The sequence below is a fragment of the Pristiophorus japonicus genome, chromosome 4 (assembly GCF_044704955.1).
Source record: "Pristiophorus japonicus isolate sPriJap1 chromosome 4, sPriJap1.hap1, whole genome shotgun sequence".
NCBI lineage: Eukaryota > Metazoa > Chordata > Chondrichthyes > Pristiophoridae > Pristiophorus > Pristiophorus japonicus.
Window position 1 is genome coordinate 31,648,329 of NC_091980.1, and position 9,204 is coordinate 31,657,532.

Consider the following 9,204-nt stretch of genomic DNA (forward strand, 5'->3'; position numbering starts at 1 on the left):
TCTTAGCTATCGTGCAATTCCTACTCTGACTAGCACGTGGTACTGGTAGCAATCCTGAGATTACTAACTTTGAGGTCCTACTTTTTAATTTAACTCCTAGCTCCCTAAATTCAGCTTGTAGGACCTCATCCCATTTTTTACCTATATCATTGGTACCTATATGCACCACAACAACTGGCTGTTCACCCTCCCCCTCCAAAATGTCCTGCAACCGCTCCAAAACATTCTTGACCCTTGCACCAGGGAGGCAACATACCATCCTAGAGTCTCGATGGCGGCCACAGAAACGCCTATCTATTCCCCTTACAATAGAATCCCTTACCACTATAGCTCTCCTGCTCTTTTTCCTGTCCTCCTGCGCAGCAGAGCCACCCATGGTGCCATGAACTTTGCTGCTGCTGCCCTCCCCTGATGAGTCATCCCCCCCAACAGCATCCAAGGCTATGTATCTGTTTTGGAGCGGGATGACCGCAGGGGACCCCTGCACTACCTTCCTTCCACTGCTCTGTCTGATGGTTACATATTCACTATCTGCCTGAGTAACGACATCCTCAGCATCGCGGATGCTCCAGAGTGAATCCATGCGCAGCTCCAGTGCCACAATGCGGTCTGTCAGAAGCTGCAGTTGGATACACTTCCCACACATGTAGTCATCAGGCACACTGCGAGCATCCCTGGTTTCCCACATAGCACAGGAGGAGCGTGACATGGGTCTGGGCTCTCCTGCCATGACTTAATCCTTAAATTAATTTAATTTGGCAACAATGACATGGTTTCTTACTGCAAAAGGAAAAGAAAAAGAAGGAAAACTACTCACCAATCACCAGCCAATTACTTACCCCCTTGGTTGTGACATCACACTTCAATTTCTTTTTACTTCTTTGTTGCCTTCTCTCCCTGCTGCAGTTGCACCAGCTGGCTCCGCCTCCGATGCGGCCACTCCCTCCGACTGCTGGGCCTCCCCTCAACTCACCGCGCCTCCTCCTTGATGCTGCCGCTTCATCTGACTGCTGGGCCTCCTCTTGACTCCACGCTCCTCCTTCGATGATGCCGCTCCCTCCGACTGCTGGGCCTTCCCACGACTCATCGCGCCTCCTCCTCCACCTCTGACAGTGCAGATTTAAGTTACTGCTACTGCTGGTCCCTGATACCTGACACCTCTTAGCTTCAACCATTGCATCAACAGTTGGAGCAAATGACTGGGCTGAGTCTGTCTTGAGTGTCGAATTAACAAAGTTGAGAATAGGTTAGACTTGTTGATATTCATGGTAGAGAATATCTTTTCACACATGTATATGGTCACAAACAAGAATTCTTGATTGAAAGGACTTCAGTCTGAAAGCAAAAGAAAGACGACTTGGGTTTATATAGCACCTTTCACGACCAACTCAAAGCGTTTTACAGCCAATGAAGTACTTTTGGAGTGTAGTCACTGTTGTAATGTAGGAAACGCAGCAGCCAATTTGTGCACAAGCAAGCTCTCACAAACAGAAATGTGATAACGACCAGCTAATCAGTTTTTTTGGTTATGTTGATTGAGGGATAAATATTGGCCAGGACATTGGGGATAACTCCCCTGCACTTCTTCTAAATAGTGGCATGGGATCTTTTACATCCATTTGAGAGAGAAGACTGGCCTTGGTTTAACATCTCATCTGAAAGACAGCACCTCCGACAGTGCAGTGTTCCCTCAACACTTCACTGGAGCGTCAGCCTACATTTTTTTGTGCTCAAGTCCCTGAAGGGGGACTTGGAACCTACAACCTTCTGACCCAGAAGCGAGAGTGCTATCCACTGAGCCAACACCAATTAGAGTTGTATGCCACTGGAGAATAAAATGACTCCAATGGTAGCTACAGTAAAGCTGTTACTGTTGAGTGTGGCTGTTACAATATATGCTGTTCTACACATTAATAATAACAGGGGCTCAAAATGAGCACGTGCAAATACTTTTTCATCTAAACAGAACAGGCATACATAGCACGATGCTTTAGTTAGTGACTTCTATTTTCCACTAATATACACCATACTCTGTTGTTCTCTGATCCTATAATGTGTGTCTGTAATGCTGTGAAAATGTTTATTTGTGTGCATAGATTTCTGTACATCAGTAAATAAGTAGGTACTATCAAGTGAACGGATGTGATGACTTTAATATGATTGTATATACCACTGTGGTCTTGTGGTTCTGAAATTTCTGTGCCCTAACCTACCTCCAGTTGCTGTAGTCATTAGCTGGTAGCTGCAAAGTGCCCCATTTATTTCTGGGATTTTCACAGGGTTCTCAACACCGATTTGCAATTAACCCTAATTTATTTTTCAATAAACATTTTGAAAATGCTTCCTCCCCATCAGGGAATTGAACCCCGGTCTCCCACGTGACAGGCGCAAACACTCACCACTATACTAACGAGGAAGCGACTGCATCAGCATCAGTTCCAGGTGCTTCCCAAGATGTCATTTCCCGAACAACCAAGTGATCAGTGACGTGTTCCGTTGACACTTGTGTTGGGTTTCCTGTTATCAAAGGTCTACTGCCAGCATGAGAGCAAACCAGAATACTGCGACCGACGTCACACTTTATAATGCTGTAGGGTATGTGCTTACAATGTGTGCAAGTCTGTTTTGGCACAATATTGGTCATCTGAATGAACTCCTGCAATATTGTTGTATGGTGGTCTGCAGTTTAGTTTCTAAAGAGTGGAAGCTGGTTTTCAGAGCTTCCTGCAGTTGGTCTCTTGAAACTTCTATGGTTGCAGTGTGTGTATACACACACTGGGCCTATGATCTTGCTCATTGAGGCTACTAAAGCATGTGTTGTAACTTGTGGTATTTGGTGCATTTCAGATCTCAAGACAGAAATGCCTTGCATTATCGCCTTGCCCATGTTGTTCATGCTGTTCAGACTTTTTCAGTTTCTAGATGTGGTCTCACATTGCTCATTGCATGAATTTGGCCTGCCACATAGGCCAGCATCCTCTGTACAAAGAGGTCTGCTGAGAGGTCTATATCTTCAAAGGAAACATTTGAATGGCTCGGCTTCTGCTCAGCATCCCAGAGCTTCTTGTAGGAATTCACCTCATCTAATGGTGCTGCTCCCCTCACCAAGTGATCCCGCCTCTAAATGAAATGGGTGGGTGTATAATGTGTTATCTAAATATGGAGCAAGAGAAACTTCTTTACTCCGGTTTGTGTCATGGTCTTGGAAAGTGCAAGTGACCAAACTTCTGAACACTTCACCTATGAGAAAAGCACATGGAACAACATGCGTAAAGGAGAGCGTGCTTTTACTAATGCATGATCGTGGAAGTACAAGGAGCATGAATGCATATTTCTATTAAGGCTGCATGCTGTAATACTTACTGCAGGTGTGTTATGCCTAGCACTTATCTTCTTGCGTTTGTCAGCAACCCATCATGAGAGGGGCCTACTCCCAGAAAGGTGTCAGGCCTAATCAAACAGGAGGAACAAAAAAGCATAAGAAATAAGAGCAGGAGTAGTCCATTTGGCCCTTCAAGTTTGTTCCACCATTTAATAAGGTCATGGCTGATCTGATCTTGGGCTCAGCTCCACTTCACTGCCCGCTCCCCATAACCCTTCACTCCCTTATCATTCAAAAATCTGTCTATCTCTACCTTAAATATATTCAATGACCCAGCCTCCACAGCTCTCTGGGGCAGAGAATTCCACAGATTTATAACCCTCTGAGAGAAGAAATTCCTCCTCATCTCAGTTCTAAATGGGTGACTCCTTATTCTTAAACTATGCCCCCTAGTTCTAGATTCCCCCATGAGTGGAAACATCCTCTCTGCATCTACCTTATCGAGCCCCCCTCAGTATCTTATCTGTTTCAATAAGATCACCTCTCATTCTTCTAAATTCCAATGAGTATAAGCCAACCTTTCTTCATAAGTCAACACCTTCATCTCAGGAATCAACCTAGTGAACAGCCACCAATGCAAGTATATCTCTCCTTAAATAAGTATAACAAAACTGTACACAGTACTCTAGGTGTGGTCTCAGCAATACCCTGTACAGTTGTAGCAGGACTTCCCTGCTTTTATACTCTATCCCCCTTGCAATAAAGGGCAACATTCCATTTGCCTTCCTGATTACTTGCTGTACCTGCTGTCATGTATGTAACCTCTATGTAACACCACTGCTATACTGTATATACGCAAGAAATGCACACCTTGACCACAGGGGGTGAACTTGTGGGAGACACTCCTTACCTGGTCATCCAGGTATATAAAGGGAGGTCCCACACAGGGTCATCACTTCTTGGTCCTGTGAATAAAGATTCAGGTCATAGAGTGACCTTGTCCATAGAATGTGCCTCGCGTGGGTTTTGTGCCATTGAGTAAGGACATTACATTGGTGACGAGAAACGGGAATCAACGACCCACGAGAATGGCCATTGGCAGCACAGAGGAACGGTACTGTGTTGGTGAGGACTGGGACGATTTCATTGAGAGGCTCTAGCAAAGCTTTGTCATGAAAGAATGGCTGGGAGATAAGAACATAAGAATTAGGAACAGGAGTAGGCCATCTAGCCCCTCGAGCCTGCTCCGCCATTCAATAAGATCATGGCTGATCTGGTCGTGGACTCAGCTCCACTTACCCGCCCGCTCCCCATAACCCTTAATTCCCTTATTGCTTAAAAATCTATCTATCTTTGACTTGAAAACATTCAATGAGCCAACCTCAACTGCTTCCTTGGGCAGAGAATTCCACAGATTCACAACCCTCTGGGAGAAGAAATTCTTTCTCAACTCGGTTTTAAATTGGCTCCTCCGTATTTTGAGGCTGTGCCCCCTAGTTCTAGTCTCCCCCACCAATGGAAACAACCTCTCTGCCTCTATCTTGTCTATCCCTTTCATGATTTTAAATGTTTCTATAAGATCACCCCTCATCCTTCTGAACTCCAAGGAGTAAAGACCCAGTCTACTCAATCTATCATCATAAGGTAACCCCGTCATTTCTCGAATCAGCCTAGTGAATTGTCTCTGTACCCCTTCCAAAGCTAGTATATCCTTCCTTAAGTAAGGTGACCAAAACTGCACGCAGTACTCCAGGTGCGGCCTTACCAATACCTTATACAGTTGCAGCAACACCTCTCTGCTTTTGTACTCCATCCCTTTCGCAATGAAGGCCAACATTCCATTTGCCTTCCTGATTACCTGCTGCACCTGCAAACTAACCTTTTGGGATTCATGCACAAGGACCCCAGGTCCCTCTGCACCACAGCATGTTGTAATTTCTCCCCATTCAAATAATATTCCCTTTTACTGTTTTTTTTCCCCAAGGTGGATGACCTCACACTTTCCGACATTGTATTCCATCTGCCAAACCTTAGCCCATTCGCTTAACCTATCCAAATCTCCTTGCAGCCTCTCTGAGTCCTCTACACAACCCACTTTCCCACTAATCTTAGTGTCATCTGCAAATTTTGTTGCACTACACTCTGTCCCCTCTTCTAGGTCATCTATGTATATTGTAAACAGTTGTGGTCCCAGTACTGATCCCTGTGGCACACCACTAACCACTGATTTCCAACCGGAAAAGGACCCATTTATCCCGACTCTCTGCTTTCTGTTCGCCAGCCAATTCTCTATCCATACGAATACATTTCCTCTGACTCCGCGTACCTTTATCTTCTGCAGTAACCTTTTGTGTGGCACCTTATCGAATGCCTTTTGGAAATCTAAATACACCACATCCATCGGTACACCTCTATCCACCATGCTCGTTATATCCTCAAAGAATTCCAGTAAGTTAGTTAAACATGATTTCCCCTTCATGAATCCATGCTGCGTCTGCTTGATTGCACTATTCCTATCCAGATGTCCCGCTATTTCTTCCTTAATGATAGTTTCAAGCATTTTCCCCACTACAGATGTTAAACTAACCAGCCTATAGTTACCTGCCTTTTGCCTGCCCCCTTTTTTAAACAGAGGCGTTACATTAGCTGCTCTCCAATCCGCTGGTACCTCCCCAGAGTCCAGAGAATTTTGGTAGATTATAACAAATGCATCTGTTATAACTTCCGCCATCTCTTTTAATACCCTGGGATGCATTTCATCAGGACCAGGGGACTTGTCTACCTTCAGTCCCATTAGTCTGTCCAGCACTACCTCCCTAGTGATAGTGATCATCTCAAGGTCCTCCCTTCCCACATTCCTATGACCAGCAATTTCTGGCATGGTTTTTGTGTCTTCCACTGTGAAGACAGAAGCAAAATAATTGTTTAAGGTCTCAGCCATCTCCACATTTCCCATTATTAAATCCCCCTTTTCATCTTCTAAGGGACCAACATTTACTTTAGTCACTCTTTTCCGTTTTATATATCTGTAAAAGCTTTTACTATCTGTTTTTATGTTTTGCGCAAGTTTACCTTCGTAATCTATCTTCCCTTTCTTTATTGGTTTTTTAGTCATTCTTTGCTGTTGCTTAAAATTTTCCCAATCCTCTAGTTTCCCAGTAACTTTGGCCACCTTATACGCATTGGTCTTTGATTTGATACTTTCCTTTATTTCCTTGGTTATCCACGGCTGGTTATCTCTTCTCTTGCCGCCCTTCTTTTTCATTGGAATATATTTTTGTTGCCCATTATGAAAGAGCTCCTTAAAAGTCCTCCACTGTTCCTCAATTGTGCCACCGTTTATTCCTTGTTTCCAGTCTACTGTAGCCAACTCTGCCCTCATCCTACTGTAGTCCCCTTTGTTTAAGCATAGTATGCTTGTTTCTGACACAACTTCCTCATCCTTAATCTGTATTACAAATTCAACCATATTGTGATCACTCATTCCGAGAGGATCTTTTACGAGGAGATCGTTTATTTTTCCTGTCTCGTTACACAGGACCAGATCCAAAATGGCTTGCTCCCTTGTAGGCTCTATTACATACTGTTCTAAGAAACAATCCCGTATGCATTCTATGAATTCCTCCTCCAGGCTACCCCCTGCGATTTGATTTGACCAATCGATATGTAGGTTAAAATCCCCTATAACTACTGCCGTTCCTTTTTCACATGCCTCCATTATTCCCTTGATTATTGTCCGCCCCACCATGAAGTTATTATTTGGGGGCCAATGCCGTCCAGTGACTTTTTCCCCTTACTATCTCTAATCTCCACCCACAATGATTCAACATTTTGTTCATTGGAGCCAATAACATCCCTCACAACTGCCCTGATATCATCCTTTATTAACAGAGCTACCCCACCTCCTTTCCCTTCTTGCCTATCTTTCTGAATCGTCAGATACCCCTGTATGTTTAATTCCCAGTCTTGGCCACCTTGCAACCATGTTTCTGTAATGGCCACTAAATCATACCTATTTGTAATGATTTGTGCCGTCAACTCATTTACTTTATTTCTAATGCTGCGTGCATTTAGGTAGAGTGTTTTCATCCTAGTTTTTAAACCATGATTTTTAGTTTTTACCCCTCCTGCAGCCCTTTTATATTCAGTGGCCCTTTTTGTTTCTTGCCTTTGGTTTCTCTGCCCTCCACTTTTACTCATCTCTTTTCTGTCTTTTGTTTTTGTCTCCTTTTTGTTTCCCTCTGTCTCCCTGTATTGGTTCCCATCCCCCTGCCATATTAGTTTAACTCCTCACCAACAGCACTAGCAAACATTCCCCCTAGGACATTGGTTCCGTTCCTGCCCAAGTGCAGACCGTCCGGTTTGTACTGGTCCCACCTCCCCCAGAACCTGTTCCAATGCCCCACGAATTTGAATCCCTCCCTGCTGCACCACTGCTCAAGCCACATATTCATCTGTGCTATCCTGCGTTTCCTACTCTGACTAGCACGTGGCACTGGTAGCAATCCCGAGATTACTACTTTTGCGGTCCTACTTTTTAAGTTAACTCCTAGCTCCTTAAATTCGTCTCGTAGGACCTTATCCCTTTTTTTACCTATGTCGTTGGTACCAATGTGCACCACGACAACTGGCTGTTCTCCTTCCCTTTTCAGAATGTCCTGCACTCGCTCGGAGACATCCTTGACCCTTGCACCAGGGAGGCAACATACCATCCTGGAGTTTCGATTGCGGCCGCAGAAACGCCTATCTATTCCCCTTATGATTGAATCCCCTATCACTATTGCTCTCCCACTCTTTTTTAAGCCCTCCTGTACAACAGAGCCAGCCACGGTGCCATGAACTTGGCTGCTGTTGCTCTCCCCTAATGAGTCATCTCCCTCAACAGCACTCAAAGCAGTGTATCTGTTTTGCAGGGGGATGACCAGATGGGACCCCTGCACTACCTTCTTTGTACTACTCTTCCTACTGGTCTTCCATTCCCTAGCTGGCTGTGGATCCTTCTCATGCGGTAAGACCAACTCACTACACGTGCCACTTATGTCATTCTCAGCATCGTGGATGCTCCAGAGTGAATCCACCCTCAGCTCCAATTCCGCAATGCGGTCCATCAGGAGATGGAGGCGGATACACTTCTTACACACGTAGTCGTCAGGGACACCGGAAGCGTCCGAGTTCCCACATGGCACAGGAGGAGCATATCACGTGACCGAGCTCGCCTGCCATGCCTTAACCCTTCGATACCCTTAAATTGGTAATAACAATGTTACAGTTTACTTACTGATATAAAAATAAAAAGAAAAGCTACTCACCAAACACCAGCCAATCACTTACCCCATTGGCTGCGACGTCACCTTTTGATTCCTTTCTACTTCTTTTTTGCTTTCTCTCCCGCTGTAGCTGCACCGGTACGCCTTTTATAGGCCGCTCCGACACTGCTCCCGTCTCTCGCCAACTGCCGCTGACTCTCGAACTCCCGCTGGGCCTTTTATAGGCCGCTCCAACACTGCTCCCACCTCTCGCCAACTGCCGCTGTCTCTCGAGCTCCTGCTGGGCCTTTTATAGGCCGCTCCGAAGCTGCTCCCACCTCTCGCCAACTGCCGCTGACTCTCGAGCTCCCGCTGGGCCTTTTATAGGCCGCTCCCACACTGCTCCCACCCCTCGCCAACTGCCGCTGACTCTCGAGCTCCCGCTGGGCTTTTTATAGGCCGCTCCGAAGCTGCTCCTACCTCTCGCCAACTGCCGCTGACTCTCGAGCTCCCGCTGGGCCTTTTATAGGCCGCTCCGACGCTGCTCCCACCTCTCGCCAACTGCCGCTGACTCTCGAGCTCCTGCTGGGCCTTTGATAGGCCGCTCCGACACTGCTCCCACCTCTCGCCAACTCT